The following is a 22506-nucleotide window of genomic DNA, read 5'->3' as shown; positions in this document are numbered from 1 at the left end:
GTATTAGTTTCCTAAAACCACTGTTAACCCAAAGACCTTCAGATTAGAGACTCTACATGTGTCTTTCAACTGAAACCTTACATTCCATTAGAACCACTGATGTTCATGAGTAGTTCTGAAATTAATGGCAGGAGTTATGTTCTTCCTGTAACTCTGCCACCTTTGTTTAATGCTGTATCACTAAGGCCTGAGTCTATTTAATGGTACCTTTTACATGTTCTCAATTCTGGTATTAGTAACCTCAAATAGGATTTGCTTTTCAGAGATGAGACCCTGACTTCAATGTTCCAACTTGTTGTTTGCAAATTACAAATTTCTGCTATTACAAGAGGTGGTTCTTGCATCAGCGTGGGCAGCTCAATCACCGGAACATACAAAATCTCTTGATCATCATAACCCTTGAAAGTAGCTTCTGAGCTAAATAATTCCTTCCTGTGCCAACAAGGTTTACCTTTATTATCTTAGTCAATCCTACTGCTTCACGTATCCACCGAACCCAAACGATCCTCATCATGAAGGGCTGCAAACCTCTAATTAGACAATGCCACTCCAGTCAAGCACAGCTCCTCTCTCCAGAGTTCATCAGCGACACATCCTCCCAGGGAATGTACTGCTTCTGAAAGCGCCTCTGGTCGACCTCAGCACCCTGGTAGATCAATTTCATGGATCCAAGTTTTCCCTTCATTTTTTGAAGCAGGATCTCAGATACACGCCCCACACACATGCATGCACCAGCGCCTTTGAAAAGGGGGGGCCCTCGGCCCCCCCGCACGCATGGCGGCGCGGCGACCGTCGCCCCCACTCTCTCCTTTGTCGCCATTCGGCGGTGGGGGCGTGCCCTGGGGGGCGCGGCCCACCGCCGATTGGCTGGCGGCCTCCCTGACCCGGATCCTGGGAAGTGGGTCCGGGTCAGGGGGGGCGGGCGATAGGAGGGGCCACCTGGCCCCTCGAGAATAAAGAGATAGGGAGCGCCCAGGAGACCCCCTTGTCCCTGGACGCTCCCTCGCCGTAACGGTGTGCCCCGCGCTCGGGGCTTCTTTGTTTAGTTAATCTTTTCCCTTTGTTTTTCAGGCGGGAAAACGGACCGTAGAGATGGATCCGAGATCACCGTGGACGCGAGGCGACAGTGGTGGAATTTTTTAATATGTTTGTGTAGGGAGCCCGCGTGGAGCTACGAGCAGCCGCCCAGCAGCGTCGCCGGGAAGACCAGCGTCGTTGGGCAGCCGCCGGGAAATCATCGCCTTTAAAGGGACGTGAGTCGGCAGCAGAGGCGGCGGGTGTGGAGGCGTCCATGGAGTGCCGTAGCGAACAGGAACAACACGCCAACCCAGCATAGGGCTCCAGTAGGGGCACGACTCGGTCTGGGGGCGAAACAAAGGTGAGCTTGCCGTGGGCCTGTGCATGCTAGGCGCCTATGTGGTGCTCATGTAGGCGGAACAAAGGGGGAAAGGTGCACTGTGGTGCTGTTCATCATGCCTGCCTCAAATATACTACTAGCACGTAGCGCCGACTGTGATTGTGAACACCTCTGTGCGCCCCTTTTCATGGGCGGCAAAACGGATGTGGCTGCACTTTGTTTTGCACATTTCCATTTCGAAGGGCAGCAATATATGGTTCTCCATAATATGTACTAGAGAGATATACATTGTTCGGTCACGGTGTACTAGAAGCGCGCAGCTAAAGGTAAACTTTCCGGGGAAAATCCTGCATGGGGGAGTGGCTGGTGCTGGGGTGATGCGGTCGCTTTATAGCGAATAGTGAAATGCTCACAGGCGGGTGTAATTTTGCTTCCCAATGGGTATTGGAATGGTGAGGTTGTATGTTGCTTATCCTTACGGGGCATCAGGGCGCTCTAATTACATTGTGGGTGGTGTTTGCAGCGAATATGATTCAAAGACCCGCGCCACAATGGTGCCGACCTAATTACCCACTATACTCATCACCGCCAGCACCCTTGGTTACAGTGAGAAGATGAGCCATGCGTTTAGTGCCTTTAGGAATGGGAGGTGGTTGCCAATTCTCCTTAATTGTGCTGGGATTGAACTTGAGATTTTGGCGGCTTAGCGGAAGATCCTCTGTTTTTTGGGCGCTACATAACACGGTGGGACAAGCACAAGGAGCGTGTACAATAGGTCCCCCCCCCCCCCTTTGTTTGATGGGATGAGAGAGGGACGCATAGAATGAATGTTTGGATGGGGACATCGGGACAGCGCGATACTGAACGGCCTTCAGGAGCTAGACGGCCAGCATGGCCACGGTAGAGTTGCGATTGGTCCCATTGGCATGTGGTCAGAATCACATAGTGGACAAGTGAACTACTACATGAAGAGGCTCGACTAGCACATAAGCGCCGCGTGCGAGGCCTCTCTGGGCGCTACATTGTATTTCAGGACACTTGGGTGTCACGGGATCATGCCGTGTTGGCTCGGGGGTGGAGGCAGGCTTTCCGACGTAATGTGCGGATTAATGAACACCTTTTTATGTCACAGTGCCACGAAGTGAGTTGTCTAGTGCTTGTATGCTGCAAATCCCATGCGAGGGCTATTTGGTTTATTTTATTATCTCATGATGGAGCACTCTTAAATTAATCACAGCACTACATCCAGAGAGTCATTTCTAGGAGCTAACACGGAGGCGCCATAGGCGGCAACATCACTCTCTACAGCTCGGAAGGGACTAGAAACGCCTCTGTGCGCCCCCTGCTTATTTATGAATCAAAAAGCGACAAAAAATGCGTTTGTGGGCTAGGGGTCTTCAATTTCATATAGTGAACTGCACACTGAATACTAGTGGGAGCCATTGCCACATGGCAATGGCGTATTCTCCCACATCATAAAACAATTCTATTTTCTCACGTTCGCATCCCGAAATATCGAGCCCTCCACTCTTGGAAGCGGCCTACGAGCTGCATAGACACCGTACAATGAACCTAGAACATGTTCATTTGATGTTTGCAAACCGTCCTGTTCTCCCACCAGCAGGGCTTTAACTATAGACATGAGAAACCGTTCTCTTTTGATGTTCTAATCCTATTTTGCCATATATATGTACGGTACAGACACATTTATGTCAATAGGCAGTCTTCAATCATTTAACGAAACCATAGTTGGAACGTATCTTGCGCATCCAAGGAGGTCAGGTATTCTATAATCACTTACATCCTGTGCGTCGTTTCACCCAAGTTTAGCAGTCCATGCCAGCCTAAATGAGAAGGGGGGGGCCCTCGGCATGTAGCTCGACATCACCCGACTTAAGTACCTTGATTGTGCTTTCCATGCCGCTGATATATATAATTAGAGATGTGTTGATGTGCTTTGGACAGTTAACAGGTTTTTCCCTATGCGTGTGTTAGAACATTTCTAGAATACTGTGGCCCCTTCCTTTCACCTGTACCCTAGTAAACGGGCCACTAGCTAAAATGATCTAACTAAACCTACATTTGTTGTTGTACCATAATGATTTGCCTACTGTTTATATGATCTACGGCAAATAAACAATTAAGACTCTGCTGTCTACAAGGTACAGCTAATAAGGGGCTATGGTTGCCGTTAGAAGGTTTAGGTTCTGTCCACCTGGGTGTGAGAAATAAGGCAGACACTCTAGGCCTCCTATTGGATGGGCACGATATTAATTCGCATCTCTGTTCCAAATCATTTGTACACACCGGTCTTTACACTATCGCAAGTGGGTGCATAGGTTCCCGCCACGGGGTGGCTTATTCCATTGTCCATGTGAGTCTCCTGCGGCATGGGTATGTTGATGTGGGGCCTATGAGAGAGGTTAATAGCTTCCTAATTACCGATGCACCCCTCGTCTGAGGCATCGTTTTAGGTCTTCAATTCACATTGTTGGTGCCCGGGTTGGCAGGGGGGAGCCCGACAGGAAGGTGAGCTCGAACTTCAGAAAGCAATAGGTCTGTAAAATTCAAGTTGTGATTAACTCTTTTGCCATCTGGTTAAAAATCCATATACATCACCCCGGGGAGTGTGGTATGAAATCCTGCATTCAATTTACATGTTGAGTTAAATAAAATGCTGCCTAGTAACTGCATTGGCTGTTGCATATAGGCTTAACATAGAAAGAGCATTTGGTTTAAGGAGTGGTGATGTAAACGGCAATTCATTGCCTTTAAATTGATTATTAATTGCTTTTTTGCCAACCAGGGGCAAATTGTTTTTCGCAGAGTGCATAGTATGGTCAGAAACAGTGAAAATGCTGCTTCAGAATTCAGTTTTGGAAAACTCATTGTCAAAATCGGAGCTGACGCTACATGGGACATTAAATTTCACCTGGAGAGTAGGATGGATGTTGACTTTCCTGGGCTGCTTTATTGATGTCCTCTAAGCACTTGCAATACTTGATCTGAGCCATGGTTGCTGCTTATGTCTCTCACGCAAGGGACAGTCATTGACATAAGTCGAATTTTGACACTCTAGAACAACTATCATTGGTATCAGCTAGGTGATAGTTAGAACAGTCATGGAACCATTCACGAATAGGGTATACCACCTTCGCCCGGGGTCATCCTGGGGATTAACGACTCTAGGGGTAGGGCTTGACGAGACAGAGAGAGCCAATTTCCCAGGTCCCACTTCACTTTCCAAGCCAAAACAGTAAGCTAAACAATGGACTGATTTCATTGTGGAGGTAATTACCATGTGAAGTGCTGTTCACTATTCTAGGGGGGAAGTGGCACCAGTCCAAACATGGCACCTGTCCAAAAGACCTTTCATGGATGATAGGTGTCCAAACGACCTTTCATGGATGATAGGTTAAAGTCAACATCATTAGCAAGCTATCCCAGGGTTAGCAGTATTGCGTGCAGCTTTCAGGTTAAGTCTTGAGGGAATATAGAGCAGCTTGTTTTACTAGTCTTTAATATCATGAATGAGTAAATGAAGGAAGAACAGGAGTATAACAGCAAATATATGTAATTTTACTAAACACACCCCTTTAGTTGCTTTCCGAGGCTAAAAGCAAGAAATTGCAGTCAGTAAACTTATTTGACACACAAGTAAGTTAGCACAATATACGTGAGCCTATAATGAGATTTGAGGCGAATAATTACAGTGTGAAAACCTATATGGCACACAGTAATTTAGCACCATATACGTTGAGCTCTAGGGGTGTACCTTACCATATATTAATAATATGGTGGGGGAACCACGAATGGCATAAGAGACAGGGCCTAGAGCCTAAAGAAGGACTACTCGGGGTCCTGATAATGTTACACACCCTGATGTCACACCTAAGAGGTGCCCAAGAGCCTAGTTGCGGCTTCATATAGTCCTGGGGATGCATGTGATCATGTCCGGTTGGCTGGGAAGATAGTTCCCAGAAGCCAAAGTGGCGAGCGGAAAAGGTCCTTGCGCCAGCTTATGGCCTGGCGGAGTTGGGGCTGTGCTAATTCTTTTAGCTAAAGACGGTGATGCTGCACTGTTAAATAGACTGTCTTGGTTTTACACATGGACCCTATGCATAGTGACGTGGGTAGACAACCAGGATTCAGAGGCGATGGCCTCGCCTACAGCTCAACTTTCTTGTGTAACAATGATTGTGAAAATAGGAAGCCAATTTTTACAGCCTACCATGGTTGGGGCGGCGCAGATCCTATGCTTAGCGACATAGATGCTGCACTAGCAAACTGACAAACTGAGGCTATGCTTAACATTTACTGTCGACGTGTTAATGTGTTGTAATCTGGCACTAAGATTATCTAAAACTTAGCAATTGATGGTAATGTAAGTCTAACGCGTGTACAGCAGTTATCACCGGAAACACTAATGGTGTGTGTCTATCTTTTCAATTTATGTATGACCGGGTGGATACCTGGAGCGCTTCACATCACAACAGCGGCAACAGGTGGACAGCCCAAGGGGGGCTTACGTCAGTCACGGCTGGGTCCATGGCGGATATCTGAGGAGTGCCCCACACCGCAACATCAGCAGCGGGTGGACGTCAAAAGCGAAAGAATACGTCGAGAAAGAGGACACCAAGGGCCCAAGTATTGCTGGCAGGTGTAAGTGCTACCCATTCCCTAAGGTGGAAGTGGGAATTGTCACCCAGGTTTTCTTGGTCTTTCTCTGGTTCTTGCATTTTCTCAAACCTGTCACGCAGGGGAGGAACTCAGCACCAGAAGTGGAGGAGCTACAATGTGCCAGCTCAGGCAACAGGCTGACGCAGGTCAGGGAAGAGTTGGTTTGAGGGTCTGTGCCATGGTCAGTTCAGGAACTTCTTTCAGGGACTTTTAGCCCAGCAGCCCGACCCCTTGTCAGTGGTGATACTTCACCTAGGGGAGACTGAATTGGCCAAACTGGCGAGGCGAATACTCATTGATGAGTTCATCTTCCACTGGGGGTGGGTCTTCAAGACTTGCCCGGGTGGCACAGTAGTAGGGTCTCAACTTATCCCGTGGTGGCAGGAACTCTGTCAGGGCGTTGAATCACTCGATAAAGAGGATCGACACACAGAGGGACGAATTATTTCAAGCCCCCCCTCGGTTGCAGATGATCCAACATGGGTGTATTTGTACTACCTGGTGAGGGGAGTCCATTTGACGGAGGGAGGAAGGGTCCTGTGGTCTGATGATGTCAGGGCCTGGGTGGAAGATTTTTGCCAAAGTGAGAACTTTCTAGGGTAGGTCTAGGCAGGGGGAGGCCAGATCGTCGGTTAACAATGCTGGCCTGTGGCGGTAAGGTCATTATCGGTGAGCACATATTTGAGGTCTGAGGGGGCGGGCATCATCCTATGGAGGTTCCCGCCCAGGGGGAGGGGCCTGCGGGCCACTCCCAGAACTCCAGGGGCAAGGTAATAGATGCTGCAAAACAAAGGAGCGCGGGTAGGAGTAGTTCACGCTTTCCTTAGGCTGGTAGCCACCCCGCGCGCGTGGACTCATGACGCCACCGGCGCAGAGTAAGGGCCCTCCTTTAGTGGGTAAATGGAGTTCAGGGCGTAGACCGGGCAATTCCCGGGGTAACACTGCGCATGCGCACATCCAGAGGGGAGGCGCGGCTTGTAGGACCTGACACCGGTAGTGACCCTGCCATATGGCCAGAAATGTACAAAATTCTAGATGAGGATGTTTAGTGTTGCTAAGAATTATGTACCTAAATGTCCTGCTGAATTTTGTATAAATTGTTGATTATGCAATTAAAACCTTTTTTAATTTCATACTTTAATAAATACGGCCGGGCGACTAGCGCCCGCCTTCCAAAAAGTAAAGACGTCTCGTGTCCACGTTCCTGGGTATTGGGTGCCGGATTGGGGGGGAGGCGGCAGCTAGTCGCTGACCATGTGAAAAGGGGGGGCCCTCGGCCCCCCCGCACGCATGGCGGCGCGGCGACCGTCGCCCCCACTCTCTCCTTTGTCGCCATTCGGCGGTGGGGGCGTGCCCTGGGGGGCGCGGCCCACCGCCGATTGGCTGGCGGCCTCCCTGACCCGGATCCTGGGAAGTGGGTCCGGGTCAGGGGGGGCGGGCGATAGGAGGGGCCACCTGGCCCCTCGAGAATAAAGAGATAGGGAGCGCCCAGGAGACCCCCTTGTCCCTGGACGCTCCCTCGCCGTAACGGTGTGCCCCGCGCTCGGGGCTTCTTTGTTTACCCACCCACCATCCCTTGGAACAAAAGTTTTGTGGCAGTTTTATGTCTGGTTGAATGGTGAAGTTTTGAAGGTACGATACACAGGTCTCACAGGGTAGTAGAGATGGATCCGTTGGTATATTTTGTGATGCTTTTGTTTGGTACTTTTTCCCCTTGTTAGCAAACGATGTGTGAAATGAAATATATTTGATGCCATGTGTCTTTAGGCCTTTTTTCCCTTCGTAGCAAACGATGAGTGAAGTGAATTGTATTCGATGCCATGTGTCTTTAGGCCTCTTTCCCTTTGTAGCAAACCATGTGTGAAGTGACATGTATTTGATGCCATGTGTCTTTAGGCCTCCTTCCCTTTGTAGCAAACAATGTGTGAAGTGAAATGTATTTGATGCCATGTGTCTTTAGGCCTTTTTTCCCTTTGTAGCAATCATTGTGTGAAGTGAATTGTATTTGATGCCAGGTGTCTTTAGGCCTTTTTTCCCTTTGTAGCTATACGGTGATGCTGTTATTGATTAGCCAGTGTAGCTGTCCTTTAGTGTTTTTTCCATAGGTCGTCGTATTTATTAGGTATGGGGCATGTGGTAAGGTCATTATCGGTGAGCACATATTTGAGGTCTGAGGGGGCGGGCATCATCCTATGGAGGTTCCCGCCCAGGGGGAGGGGCCTGCGGGCCACTCCCAGAACTCCAGGGGCAAGGTAATAGATGCTGCAAAACAAAGGAGCGCGGGTAGGAGTAGTTCACGCTTTCCTTAGGCTGGTAGCCACCCCGCGCGCGTGGACTCATGACGCCACCGGCGCAGAGTAAGGGCCCTCCTTTAGTGGGTAAATGGAGTTCAGGGCGTAGACCGGGCAATTCCCGGGGTAACACTGCGCATGCGCACATCCAGAGGGGAGGCGCGGCTTGTAGGACCTGACACCGGTAGTGACCCTGCCATATGGCCAGAAATGTACAAAATTCTAGATGAGGATGTTTAGTGTTGCTAAGAATTATGTACCTAAATGTCCTGCTGAATTTTGTATAAATTGTTGATTATGCAATTAAAACCTTTTTTAATTTCATACTTTAATAAATACGGCCGGGCGACTAGCGCCCGCCTTCCAAAAAGTAAAGACGTCTCGTGTCCACGTTCCTGGGTATTGGGTGCCGGATTGGGGGGGAGGCGGCAGCTAGTCGCTGACCATGCTAGCAGTCTGTGCATTATGAAGCGGGGTATGCAGAGCTCCATGCTGAATCAGTGCTTACATTCAACATTAAAACCTAATTGTTTCTCTTGAGTGAAGCAGAACAACTTGCCACTCTGGCCTTCTCCGCGCTCCTTGCTAAGGTTGCTGAACGTTAAATATGTGTAAACTAACTGCATACTTAGCTTTTGAAAGCATCGTTTTATTTGAATTATTTGAAAAGTTGCGCACCGTCAAATCATTCATGAGGTAACTGACAATCATGCCGGACATTCACCTACTCCCCTTAAATAGATGTAGCATTCATATAAAAATACCTTATAGTTGACTATTTTACATTGGTAACATTGTAAACGGATTTTTTTTCGAAACGACGGAAGAGAATTAAAGGATGCACTTTTTGTTTTGATGTGTTTATCAATTACATTTATATTTACAACTGCCTTTTTTGTAAAACTAATTAAGATGCCGCTGTGAGTGATATGCATACACAATAGAACCAGTGCTTAATTTGTTAAACAAAGAGTACCAGTGCCCGAAGCTCTTCTCAGAAACGGCAGCATGTGCAGTTTAGCGTTGGTGCACAATTCCAAAGCTAGTAGTTTTTAATGCACTACTAGACACTCCCTGCCCATTTTTCTCGCTCTTGCTGGATCCTGTTTATTTATGATGGTTTTGCCGTCTATCTCTTCCTTCGTCTTTCCGATCTGTGTAATATCCCCTCTTTCTAAATATCTGATGCGAAAAAATAAGCGTCGGCCCACAAAAAAAAATGCCGGTGACCCCCACAGCTACCAACGGTTCAAATTAAGCACTGAATGGAACTGACCTTTGACCGTTGTAGACATTCATTTAATTGTAGGTTGAATATACTGCACAGTACACAGGCAAATAATTTTACCTAGTGTTCAAATATGTGACTGACGCAATCATCACTACAGATAACATTTTGAAACTTCTTAGGATGATACAAATGCTCTGTGGAAGTTGCCACAGAGAAAACTAACAGAACGGTTGCACAAAGGATACACCCCAGTGTCTTCTCACTCGTTTCCACCCGTGTAGGCTGTAGAAGAAGTATCCACACAAGAGTAAAAAAGGTAGAGCCTACATCGTGAACTGTACCACCGGGTGCACTTTTGACCACTAAGATTTAGGATTGTTTAAGACTTCATATGCTACATTTCTCGTGACATGTTGTATGACACCACTAATAACCATTGATGGCATCGGAAATGATATTATTGATGACAACAATGTGCATGGCAAGGGAACAACTTTTTTTTAAAATTTAAAATGCAGCAGAAACATTTTATCTTAAGTCAAACTATTAATTCATACACTCACAGATCCCCAATAATCTACAATCACATAATTAACAACAGAGGTATTAGCATCTATTATGAACAGCAATCTCCTATATCTCGCAATTGCCTGAAAGACCCAGCGACTCTCTAGTTTCGCCGTTATCAGCTCTTTCCCAGTTCTGCCATAGTTTTTAAAACCGCTTATTTGCGGCCACTCTTTGCATACAGGTTCTCATGGCTTTTAACCTTACGCATTTTATTGCGCCACTGATCGGCAGTAGGTATAGCTACCGACTTACAATTCACTCAAATAAGTGACTTTGCCACTAGGATCGCTACAAAACAGAGCTGGTTTTGTTTGGTGGAAAGGGCGCAAGTTATAGTTATTTCAGTTAACTATAACTGGTGATTTTCAATGTTTTTATAGCTTAAAATGTTTTGTTCTAACTGACATTTTCACCTAACTAAAATATTACTTTAACCTTATATTTTTTCCCAGTGAATATATATATATATATATATATATATATGCACAATTCCTGGCGTGTTAGCAGATCACTCGAACACCAGAGTCGAAGCCCAAATTAAATTTCAGTGCTCAGGTTTATTTGGCGAAAAACAGCCCCTACGCGTTTCGAGGTAAGCCTACCTCTTGCTCACGGGTGGAGTACAGGTAAGCGCGCCAAACTTTTAAAGTGAAAACAACACAATGTATCATGTGACACGTGATGATAAACATAGAAGACATACTCAGGGCTACATTGTATTAAGGTCCGACATGATAGATGCACCACATTAAAATAATATCGCTTGCAGTCAGCGTTATGCCGGTTCACCCTTGCTGTAATACGCTAAATATTACATCAAGATTGCATCTTGAAAAGTTATGGGCGATAAAGCAAATATGGCCATAACCATAAAAAAGGGGTTACATGAAACGTAATAATGCCCAAGTGGGCTGTAACGAAACAGCAGACCTGTTTAAAGGATGTATGTAGTTATAACATGAAATTAAGTCCAGTGTTGTAGTAATCACACCTAGGATGCTGTTTGATACATACAAATAAAATTGTTCATGTAAAGGCACAAAAGCCCCAGTGGGCATATAGATGTGGTGCATCGTGTTACGTGGTGTTCAAAGTCTTTCAAAATATTCCAATCTAATTATTCCAACAATTCGGCCCCAGTGGGCGAGAAGTTCCACACCTGCAACAAAAGGACAGTCTTATTTTAGCCCGTGTGTCCTTAGAAAAATTATTATATTGTACGTGCAAATTAAAATCATGATTCTCATTAAAAGTAAGCAGCAACATCTAAGAAAGCAGCAGATAATTATTCAAAAGATGTACTTCCCCCACCAATCACATTAAGTACTCTCTCAATCTTATCTGTGGAATGACTACCTTTATTCTCTAAGGTGAACAGCTAGTTCCTCTCCAAGGTTATGGCCTGTCCGTTGGATCGTGTTGTACTTGATTATGTACTTGGACTCCAATTTTCTGAGCTTGAGCCATCTGTTACCTTCCCTTTCATTATTGTCAAGACAATCCAGTACTACAAATTTCAGCAGATTGGGATTTTTATTATGTGCAGCGGCGAAATGTCTCGCCACCGGGTATTGGACATTAAGATTTTTTATAGCCCTGAGATGTTCAAGGACTCTCAGTTTTGCTTGTTTGGTTGTGCATCCAATATAGAACTTATCACAGGGACACTGTAACGCATATATAGCGTATTCGGTGGTACAGCTTAGACTTATAAAAAAGCTAAATCTCTTAGAGATGTCCTAAGCACCACGTTAGTCAAGGAGAGCCCGAAACCTAATGCCATACAGGGCTTTTATCCTTGTAAGAGATGCAAGGCATGTAAATCTAGCCAAAACTGTAAATCAATCAAGATCTCACAGGATCAGGAGGCTCATAAAATTACCAAACATCTAAGCTGTACCACTGAATACGCTATATATGCGTTACAGTGTCCCTGTGATAAGTTATATATTGGATGCACAACCAAACAAGCAAAACTGAGAGTCTTTGAACATCTCAGGGCTATAAAAAATCTCAATGTCCAATACCCGGTGGCGAGACATTTAGCCGCTGAACATAATAAAAATCCCAATCTGCTGAAATTTGTAGTACTGGATTGTGTTGACAATAATGAAAGGGAAGGTAACAGATGGCTCAAGCTCAGAAAATTGGAGTCCAAGTACATAATCAAGTACAACACGATCCAACCGACAGGCCATAACCTTGGAGAGGAACTAGCTGTTCACCTTAGAGAATAAAGGTAGTCATTCCACAGATAAGATTGAGAGAGTACTTAATGTGATTGGTGGGGGAAGTACATCTTTTGAATAATTATCTGCTGCTTTCTTAGATGTTGCTGCTTACTTTTAATGAGAATCATGATTTTAATTTGCACGTACAATATAATAATTTTTCTAAGGACACACGGGCTAAAATAAGACTGTCCTTTTGTTGCAGGTGTGGAACTTCTCGCCCACTGGGGCCGAATTGTTGGAATAATTAGATTGGAATATTTTGAAAGACTTTGAACACCACGTAACACGATGCACCACATCTATATGCCCACTGGGGCTTTTGTGCCTTTACATGAACAATTTTATTTGTATGTATCAAACAGCATCCTAGGTGTGATTACTACAACACTGGACTTAATTTCATGTTATAACTACATACATCCTTTAAACAGGTCTGCTGTTTCGTTACAGCCCACTTGGGCATTATTACGTTTCATGTAACCCCTTTTTTATGATTATGGCCATATTTGCTTTATCGCCCATAACTTTTCAAGATGCAATCTTGATGTAATATTTAGCGTATTACAGCAAGGGTGAACCGGCATAACGCTGACTGCAAGCGATATTATTTTAATGTGGTGCATCTATCATGTCGGACCTTAATACAATGTAGCCCTGAGTATGTCTTCAATGTTTATCATCACGTGTCACATGATACATTGTGTTGTTTTCACTTTAAAAGTTTGGCGCGCTTACCTGTACTCCACCCGTGAGCAAGAGGTAGGCTTACCTCGAAACGCGTAGGGGCTGTTTTTCGCCAAATAAACCTGAGCACTGAAATTTAATTTGGGCTTCGACTCTGGTGTTCGAGTGATCTGCTAACACGCCAGGAATTGTGCATTTAGAGGGGTGGCGATCCTGTCGAATGCCCGCTGTGAAAAGCGGCAGAAGCACGCCATTTGTGTGTTTGGATATATATATATATATATATATATATATATATATATATATATATATATATATATATATATATATACACACACACACACACAATTCTCTCTCTCTCTCTCAAGTCGCCAGTAGGTAGTTATAGTTAGGACCTAGTTTCCACAGGAAACTCATTTTTTGTTTTCCCAATACCTTTGGCACTGGTTGACGAATCTTCGCGAAATTTTCAAAACGTATGGCCCGCTTCGGTCTGCTCCTATCTTGAAAGTTTCAGCAAGCGGGGGCCGAGAAAAAAGGTGGGTCCCCAAACGTGTTTTCTCCATGTTAATTCCCATAGTAAGCTTTAGACACGGCTGCAGCCCGAACTGCTCAATGGAATTACACCAAATTTGGCAAAACGGTAGCCCTTGGTTCAGAAAGAACTCTTTTTGTTAAATAGTGTAAATCCGTTCAGTAGTTGCTGATAAAATAAAAAATAAAAATATCGATGCATTGTAATTGGCTGTCAAACCAGGAACTGTTGGCAGCCATCTTGTGCCTCGGTAGAACTGAGGCACAAGAAAACAGTAAAATAAAGGCGTAAAACAAAACAAGGGGGTAGGGTTGAAACACCCTGTCCCCCTAGGCCTGCTCAAGAGGTCCCACAAGGACACCCAGAGCCCAAAAAGACATTTTTTTTTTTTAAAAGGCGAGATGCGCACTGGGTGCGCGGAACCAGTCGCAAAAATAAAAAACGAAGTGCGGGCTACCGCGCTTCATTATTAATTAGCCCCCGGGTGGGCCAAGTTCCTGGGGCATGTAAAAACATATTTGAGGGGGCTCAGGGGGACCCCCACAGCCCGGGGACCGCCACCCCCGGGGCTTTCTTTAAATATTTGCGGGGGCACACAGCCCACCACCCACGGAGCTTCTTTTTTTAATGTATGGGGGCCTCAAAGGCCCCCCCAAGCCCCGTGGACCGCCACCCCCGGGGCTTTCATTATTTATTGTGCGGGGGGGGGCGGGGACCACCACCTCCCGGGGTTTCCTTAAAAATATATATATATACCTGTGTGGGGGGACTCGAGCCCCCCCACATGCCCCGGGGACCGCCACCTCTCTGGGGCACTAATATGTAAATTTGGGGGTTCGTTAAGGACCCCCGAGCCCCGGGGAACACCACCTCCCTGGGGTTGTGTATACATTGGGAGGGGACCGCGCGGCCCCCTCCTGGAGCTTGTGATGGCCCTGGGGACCGCCACCCCCCAGGGCCGGCTCCTGCTGTGTCCCGGGATGCCCACCCCCGGGACACTGCTGTTTGCCATGGCAGGAGCCTCGCGGCTCCCGCCCTGCTATAGCAAACTTGGTTTGGATTTTGGAAGAGAGAGCAGACAACCTACTCTCTCTTCTAAAATGGAAACCATATTGCTTTTCCACATGGGGAGCTGCATGTCAGCAGCTCCCCGTGTGGAAAAGTAATTTCGGCTCCCACTGGCCCCGGGGGATGGGGTCCCCGGGACCAATAGAGGCCTTAGGAGGGGGGCGATGCAGCCCTCCTCCATAACAAAACAATTAAAATCATGTGGCCATGCACCGGGGGATGGGGTCCCCGGGGCTGGAATTGGCTACGGGAGGGGGGCCCACGCGGCCCCTTCTGACGATTAAAAAAAATAGTATGGGTAAGGCCCTGGGGGATGGGGTCCCCAGGTCCCAAAAACAGTAAAAAGAAGGGGGGCCACACTGCCCCCTTCTAAAAAAATAAAATAAAACAAAACCTGGGATTGTGCCGGAGGCCCCGCACCCCTCATAGCAACAGTCTGCAAACTGTGGCGCTTTTTACAATGGGGAATTAATACCCCTTGAATACTGGGGGTCCCTGGGGGCCAACTAGCCCACCATGTACCTCCAGTAAGCAGGATTCAAGGGGACTTAATCCCCCAACTTAAAACGTGCCACAGGGCGCCTTTGCACAGTGGTAAAGGGAGGGGGCGGGACCAGAGGTGACGTGTGCAAACATGCCCTGTGGCGCGTTTTAAGTTGGGGAATTAAGTCCCCTACAATCCTAACAGCCCCTAGGGGCCAACTAGGCCACCAGGTACCTCCAGTAAGCGCCACAGGCTTGCGATGCAGGGAGATGGTCCAGGCCACGCCCCTTTTTACACCTCTGTGCAACGCAGCTCTGTGGCGCTTACTGGAGGTAAGTAGTTGGCTAGTTGGACCCCAGGGACCCTCAGGATTCAAGGGGACTTAATCTCCCAACTTAAAACGGCCACAGGGCGTTTGCACACGTCACCTCAGGCCCCGCCTCCCTTCACCACCGTGCAAACGCGCCCGTGGCGTGTTTTAAGAGGAAGTTTTAATCCTCCTGCCCTATTATGTACTAGGGCCTTACAGAGGAGGTCATGCTAATCACAGGGGTAACCCAACGCATAGTGTTCTCTAGTGTATGTAGGTGTTTTCACTGTATTCTAAGTGTCTTTAGCATAGCACTTGCTCTAGGCCTGGTTAGTCAGAGTCAGTTACCACCAGTACCCGTCTGAAAAAGTTGTGGGTACAGGATGATTTTGCAACAAGGCCTTTTTCTGCTTCTCTGTTGGTTCTTTCTGCACATGTCTTGCTTCTTCCTGCACTTTTCTTCGTCTTTGTGGACTTCTGTTGCCTCTTTCTGCATTTCTTTTGCTTTTTTCTGTGCGTTTTTTCTTCTTTCTTCACATGTCCAACCTCTGTAGGCATTGTTAGAAATTAGCATTTAAAAAACCTTTGAAATTCACTGATAAAACCATAGGTTTCAGACACGTTATAGTTAGAAATTAGCATTTAAAAAACCTTTGAAATTCACTGAAAAAAACATAGGTTTCAGGCACGTTATAGTTAGAAATTAGCATTTAAAAAACCTTAGAAATTCACTGAAAAGACCATAGGTTTCAGAGGTGTTATAGTTAGTTGGACATTTCACTCGTACAAAATCATAGAAATTCCCCCGTTATAGTTAGTTCAGCTAACTATAACTTGCGCTCCCGTATGCACTGCTGATGACGTCACATATTACATCACTCATGGCATGGTCAGTGACATCACTCATGACATCACTGATGACATCTCAAATGTCATCACTGATGACATCACTAATGACATCATCCTTGTGATAGAGTGGCAAATCTCCTCTCACCCTAATATAACTATTGGACTTTGGCCCTTAGGGCAGGTTCACCCCTAGACTTTTTGCGTGAAATGGTGACCTGGTAATGGTGATTTTAGGGATTCTGCGCACTTTCACTGTGTCCCAGTGGAAAGTGCGTGCGCACTCTGAGTGCATGTGCTGAGCTAGGCCTGCCCGCCCATAGGAATGCATGGGGAATGTATGTGTCCCTGGTAGTTCCTGATGCATGGGGTGTACAGGCTTGAGTCTGGTATGTGTGAACTCGTGAGAGTGAATGCTGCGAGATGGTGTATGCAGCATGTATGTGTCTAGTGGGGAAGTATCATTCCTAGACATGGCTGTACGTGTGCAGTGAGGGTGCTGGCGTGTGATTGGCTGGAGCTGGCTGGCATGCCAGGCTCCAGGAAGTCTGGATGGGTCTGCCCGGTGGTGAGTGGGAGATTTGCATGAGTAATGTGTGGGAGGAGTGTACCTGTGTCCTGGATGGGCTGGGTTTTCCCCACACAATGCTGGCTCCGCCCCCCTGTGGTGTGTCTAATGACCCAAGCCCTGCCAGTGAATAGAGAGGGTGGTCGAAGTAAACAGAGTACTCAAGAACCAGCTGCGACTGGTTCCGCCCCCACTCTGCACCTTCAGACAAAGGGAAGCACTGTATAAAAATGGGGCTGTGTCCCCACAGTTGTTGTTCTCTTCCAGGATCCTGAGGGGGCTGCTGCTGCTGCTGCTGGGCCAGAGGACCGCCACTTGGGGTGTCTCCCTGCCTGGAGACCCAGTGTGCTGGCTCTGGGCCCAGCCTTGCCCCCCCTACATTCCACAAGGAACTTTCCCTGTGATCCTGCCCTGCTGAGGGCACCTGGAAGCGCTGGGATTATTGCTAGCGCTAGGAGCGCTGAGGATTTCCCTCCGAGCGCCTGGGAGCGCTTCCCTTGATTTGCGGTGCTAGATTTGCCCCCTAGCGCTGAGAGCGCGCCCTATTTCCTGCCAGCGCCTCGGGGCGCTTTATTGTTTCAGCCGGTGCCCACCCGGCATTGCCCCGGTGATTTGCTGTTATTCTTAAACTCGAGGGAGCCCTCGGTTTATTGAGCCCCCGCCTAGAAGTGCCGGAGACGGGCCGCCGCGCTGCCCGCGACGACCCGGAAGTGCTCCTGCCGGCCGGCCAATCCGAGCGCGGCCCGGCAGAAGTCCCGCCCCCTCAGCCGCGACCCGGAAGTCAGGCAGGCCGGGGGCAGGACAGAGAAGCAACCGGAAGCGGACGGGAGGCCACCCCGCGCTCCGGTGAGGACGGAAGCCGGCGTCTTTTCTTGTCTCCCCTCCCAGGCTCCCTAAGCGAGGGAGAGCCCAGGAGAGGGAGGGAGAAGTGTGGAGGGAGCCCCCGAGGAGCGGGAGCTCCCGTGCAGAGCCGCCCGAAGCAGAGGAGCTGCAGCCGCCAGAGACCGGTGAGTGCCCGCCCCTCCCCTTCGGAGCGCGTCACTTGTGCTGAGAGGCCCGGGGGGCCTCAAGTGATTCCCGAGTCCCCAGGAGGGGGACTCCAACGAAGCCTAGTGAGAGGCTCAAGGCACCCCCAGTGTTCCCGGGTCCCTCGTGAGGGACCCCAACAGCCCAGTGAGGATGCATCCTTCTGAGTTAAGAGTCCAGAGAGGCTCTAGGGGGGCATTTTGATTTACTTGGAGCCCAGAGAGGCTCAGGGGGCATGATTGTGCTCGAGTCCCCAGGAGGGGGGACTCCAACAAAGCTTGCCACAGCTGTCTAGAGCCCTGAGAGGCTCAGGGGGCCAATTTATTCCTTGAGAGCCCAGCGAGGTTCCCACATTGGCCCCATTGTTGTTTTTGAGCCCTGGAAGGCTCAAACCTTGTTGCACCAGTTGCCCAGCACTTTGTGGGCAACTGCTCCGTTTAGGCCCCCTGGACTTGGGACACAGGGCGTCCTAGCCCCAACAAGGCCAGGTGGCCTAGGGACAGTCACAGGTGGTGACTTACGTGAGTTTGGCGCAATTGTACTTCTTACACCTCTGAATGAATGTTATGCATTGCATCATGTGTTCTGTTCTTACACCCCTACAGGTACTGTGATGTGTAGGTGGTTGTTTTCTCCCTAGTACAGGTGGTGCTAGTGAGGTCCTGTTACCAGTGATTACTGGTTGTGTGCTCTATTTTTATATTGTGTGCTACAGTGATTTTACATGCAAAAGTATTATTTCTGAAAGTGTTACTTCTGATTCCTGACAGTGGTCCAGGTGGCCCTGTCTTGTACATATCCCCTGTAAATTCTGCCCGTGCCTCTGGCACATTGTAAAGTGTGTGTCTTCATCTAATGTGTTTTGGTGTAATACAAAGGCTATTTTTATATACCTTGTGTGGAGTTTCCTTTGTGGTGGACCTTTGGGTGTTGTTGCTGGGGTGCGTGCGCAAATACTTAACTTACATCGCCTCCAAGTTTAGCCTTGCTGCTCGCGCCACGTTACCTAGAGGGTGAGTAGGGGTTATCTTGGCATGTAACTCCCTTGCCCTGACTTGGGAGTGGTGGTCTCTGACTGACTTTGGCGAAAGCCCTGGCCAGCCGGGGATCCCATTTCCAACAATAACCTTTGATATACACACTCAAAAATACAAACTAACATTTTCAAAACAATGGACATACCAATAGCAGTTACAAAACACCTATTCATTAATGCAAAGATCAACACACTCACATTCACTCATTCACCAACAGTCCCTATACAGTCACTCATACATGTACGCTCTCATCATATCTACTCAAACACCCATACATCCTGTTACACACCGCTACTCATCCATAGTGAGTAATGTTTAAACATTACTCACTAACCCATGTATTCACTAAGATACACTTAATCAATCAGTTATACAATCAATTTTACAAAAAGAAAATAACCATTTAGACACTTATATACCCATTTATTCTACCATCGACCTTGAGATATACATATATAAAGCATATTTAATTTTCAGAAAAACACATTCACTGGATGACGTCATCAGTGATGTCATTTGAGATGTCATCAGTGATGTCATGAGTGATGTCACTGACCATGTCATGAGTGACGTAATATGTGACGTCATAAGCAGTGTAATTGCGGGTGCGTGAGTTACAGTTAGCTGAACTAACTATATAACAGGAGAATTTCTATGGGTTTGTATGAGTGAAATGTCCAACTAACTATAACGCCCCTGAAACCTCTGTTTTTTTCAGTAAAAAAATAAATATATATATACACACACACACACACGCACACACACACACACATATATACATCAGAGTCGGGTAAACGTTTCTATAGGAAAAGTTGTTTTTGTTTTGCTGATAACTTTTCTGCCGTTTCAGGAAACTTGCCTAAAAAGTTCCTCCACCTCAGCATGAAAGCACTTTCAGTGCCACTCCAGATGATGAACAAATCATCTATGTATCTGAGTCAGAGATGTGGTTTGTCGATGTATTGTTCGTTTCATTCTCCCTAAGCCACTGTTTTCTCCCACCAACCTATCGTGAGATTTGAGTATATACACACACACACGTGTAGTGGTGCTTGTCACTGTTAGTTCAGAGTTTCAACAGGAAGAGCATTTTTTGTTTCACTAATAAGTTTGGTGCGATTAATCTTCATGAAACATTGCAAAGAAAAGTTCATCCATGTCAGCTCCTTCTTGGGAAGTTTCGGGGTGCTCCATCACACGGGGGCCAAAAATAAGGGGTTCCCCACACATTTAATTCCCTTGTTAATTACTATCTGAAACGTTGGGAAGCAATACAGGAAAAACAGCTGAATGGAATTTGCACCAAATTTAGCAGAGAGTTAGAACTTTACTCAGAAAGCATGCTGTTTGTTATTTGGGGTAGATTCATCCAGTCATTTGAGAAATTTGCGCTTAAAGAGGTGCTCAAGTGATCTTGAAAGGGTTAAAAAAAATAGGTATATCCGGAATTTTGGTTTACAAGTATGCTGTGATTGGCCACATTTAAGGGAACTAGTCAATCATGATTGGCTAGCCACAGCCTGAACAATATGTTATGACAGCCATTACTAGACTCCAGGACATGGTTCATGCAACTGAAAGTTAATAAATAGAATAGTTTGAGCATACCAACATGTGCACAGCATTATGTGGCAGCCATTACAGGACTCAGGGTCATGGGCCCACTAAAATGTAAAGTAGTGAACAGGAGGTTTTGAGGGTCACAAAAAGGAGAACATATAAAGGGTGATAACTGATTTTAGTTACAATATTAATTATTTTTTGGTGGGTCAATACTAATTTTGGGAATTGGAGTGTGTTTTAAGGCGATTTACCCAGTGGAAAACGCTGATCTTATGCTGGGAATTGATGAACCTTGGTTGACAGAAAACTGTTTTCTCTCATGATTTTCTCCTACATCTAATGGAAAGTGCTTCAGAAGCTAAAAGGACAGCACATTTTCTATAAATTCAAACTACCTCATCAGCCATGTGAATATAAAGTCTGATATTCTCAGTAAAACATACTTTAAACAGCAGCAGCCTATTAGTTGATTATTGTGATGTAATCAGGATTATGGTAATGTGACATCACTTCCTAGAAAGATTTAGGGTCAAAGGTCATATAATGTAACTTCCTGTGACATTATTAAGCTCAAATGGAATATGATGTCAATACATCTGGCATATTGGTAAATCGACGTCTATAAATATTAACCCCTGAAAAAATAGTGTGGATTTGTGCAATTGTCCTGTTTCTCTCCTCATGTTCAAATCCTCTGAACTAATGCTTCTAAATTGTAGATACAAAGAGAAATAAAGATCATCTGAAACAAAGTGAGATGAAACTGAGATGGAAGATGCTAGAGATAAAGTGTATAATCAACTCGAGCTGTTGGAGCAATGGAATCGCACACACAAAAAGTGATACCAACGGTATTATAATTGTTAGATTGATTGGTTTTTTGTGTGATTATAGAATAATCAGAGGGAGGAGGTTGTTAGATTTTTATGCATTACTATTTTGTTGTGCATTATTAACATGCACAAGTGGATTTACTATTGAATTTACATCTACACACTGAAACTGTGCTATTGCAATTAAAACAAATTTGCTATGTCTTTTTAGAATGTGATTTTGTGGCTCATGTTAACTATTGCCACAATTTAGGTTTCAACGCCATCTTGTTCAAAATGATGTCCCCCCCTGCATGTTCACTGCTTATTATTTCTGCAAAAGGCAGTCAAGCAGTCATGTTGGTTTACTTCCATTGATACAGCTCTTGCTGTTCTCAAAAAAAACTTTACAACACGGACACAGTACTTTTGCACTTTTCCAAGGCCCTTCTTTTAGCTCACTGTACTGAATTTATTCACAACAATTTGCTGGACGGCATTAGCATAGAGTAGGCAAAATCAATATTCATGCAGTGGGATCGTACTTAGTTGCTAAGGCAAGATGATGTTTCATAGAACTGTGTTCTGATTTGCTGAGAGAATAATTATTTTGCTCACTCTATGAGGATTTTGCAGAAATCACTGATTTCCTATGCAAAAAAACTGCACATATACTCTAGATTTTAAGGGTGAGCCAGAGCTTACCTGCAATGCTACTAAGGATGCTGTCCGTAGTCTTATTGATTTTGCTGCTCACTTGGGACTTTAAATTTTCTGGTTATTATCAATGATAGTGTGCTTGTTGCTACATGATACCTATGGAATGATACCCAGAAAGAACTAACCATATATCATCTGGAATTACTACATGTTGTGTGTACTTTTATTTCATGTTCGAGCAGGGGGTCAGTGAGAGGCAGATGCTAAGCCTTGTCCTTCCTTCCTTGTGACGTTAAACATGACACAAACATTGGTGGGTACTGTTGTATCTGGAGTGTATGCTTCTCTGATATATATATATGAATTCACAATCCTGTATCACCACCGTCACGGCAAACATCAGGTACGGACCACAATGTGCTTTACGTTGCTTAAAGTGCGTTTATTGCAAGGATATCAGCATCTTATATCATGGTAAGTGCCCAGCATTACGAGTTTCAACCGTGAAACACTGTCTTGATCACATGACGTTCTATGGGGCAATGAGCAA

At 46.2% G+C, this 22506-nt stretch overlaps 1 protein-coding gene across 2 annotated transcripts in view; it reads right to left on the bottom strand.

Moving 5' to 3' along the window:
* The window catches only part of ATP9B (ATPase phospholipid transporting 9B), a 2445811-nt gene that overhangs the window by 1106787 nt on the left and 1316518 nt on the right, over positions 1-22506 (bottom strand). The gene's annotated exons all lie outside the window — the stretch shown is intronic.

The sequence above is a fragment of the Lissotriton helveticus genome, chromosome 4_1 (genome assembly GCF_964261635.1).
Source record: "Lissotriton helveticus chromosome 4_1, aLisHel1.1, whole genome shotgun sequence".
Taxonomy (NCBI): domain Eukaryota; kingdom Metazoa; phylum Chordata; class Amphibia; order Caudata; family Salamandridae; genus Lissotriton; species Lissotriton helveticus.
Note: the sequence above shows the minus strand (reverse complement) of the source record. Positions and strands in the feature narration are given on the sequence as shown.